Here is a 1,416-nt window from a genome sequence, read left to right on the forward strand (position 1 = left end):
TTATATCAAATTTAATAAAAATGAAAGACATACATAAATATCAGAAAAACTCTAAAAAGCGGATAATCCGACATGTGATCTCTATATCTATTTCAAACTTCCACATTACATCGATGGGATGAATGCACAGTATCATGGTGGGGCGAATATGCCAACCGCAAAGGCAAACTATTATTGAAATTCTTAGAAAGCTCCCATAGAAATCAATGTTCATTAGATCTTGAAACGATCCAGCACACTCTTTCCACTCTTTCCATTTAATTCCTGGTTCCAGAAAGCTGCCAAATACTCTTCAAGCTTATATCCTCGGTACAATGCTGGTTGTTGTTCAGTCACCATGCTTGTTGCAGGAGCAATAAAAGCTTCGTCTCAAGGCAAATAGAAAGTGGGAATTGATATGCGTGCACTGTGCATATTCGTTATTGCTCGATGCTCCACGCTCCTAAATCTCCCATTGCTCAGAACCTATTACATTCAAATAACAAACAAAACAAATTGAATAAATACTATCAATTTCTTGCATCGAGAGAGAACTAACTATATGGATCTGCTCATTCTTTCTAACCTGCAGCTGATCTCCCAAATTGACCACAAAAGCGTTAGCTACGGGTTCTACGGCAACCCATTTTCCATTTCTGAATACTTGGAGGCCACGGACATCGCTCTGCATTAACACAGTGATAGCACTTGCATCTGAATGGCTTGCTGCACCAATAGTTAGATCTGGGTTTGGGCATGAAGGATAGTAATTTATATTCATCACTTGGCTATGTTTTCCAAGAATTTTATTCAAGTAATTGGAATCTAGCCCCAGAGCTTCTGAAATTGCAGCTAGCAGCCCTAATATCAATGCTCTCAACTCACCAGCGTACTTGCCTGCAATATCTCTGTATCAAAAACTCCAAGTCAAACAAGTTAAATTCATTTCTAGTGCTCTATGTCTTAGTTATTTTATGATAGATAAACTTTTGCTGATAACCTGTAGGCTGCAGATTTTTCAGGCCAAGAGTAGATGAATTCTTCCAGAGGATGACAAGGCTGCGTGAAATAGTCCACCCAGTTGAGAACTTTGTCTTTGCTGCGATTGAAGCTTGTAAAAAGCCGGCCTAGCTGCTTTCCGTCCTCTGAGTAGAGGCATGCTCTGTCTTCCACTGGCATTTCGTAAAACTCTTTTGCTACCCCCATCATGCTCATTGCTTTTCATGACGTTCTCTAAGCGCCATGGTTCACTATCTGTTATCAACAAAAATTATAGTCAGAAATGAAACTTTACCTAGTCACTGATATAAAAAATAACCCAAAAGTATAAGCAATGACGGGAGGGAGAATAGAGGTGTATACCTGGAAGAAACCGTCCTCTTCACATGCACGGCGGATTTGATGGACTACAGTTGTTCTGTTAGGGCCGTCCAGATC

At 40.0% G+C, this 1,416-nt stretch overlaps 1 pseudogene; it reads right to left on the reverse strand.

Moving 5' to 3' along the window:
- Positions 1–369: 369 nt before the first annotated feature.
- LOC149150162 (protein DMR6-LIKE OXYGENASE 1 pseudogene) lies at positions 370–1,185 on the reverse strand (annotated as a pseudogene).
- Between the last annotated feature and the right edge of the window lie 231 nt (positions 1,186–1,416).

Source organism: Pinus tabuliformis, chromosome 9 (genome assembly GCF_031772625.1).
Source record: "Pinus tabuliformis cultivar Carrire ecotype Pingquan chromosome 9, CPIR1, whole genome shotgun sequence".
NCBI lineage: Eukaryota > Viridiplantae > Streptophyta > Pinopsida > Pinales > Pinaceae > Pinus > Pinus tabuliformis.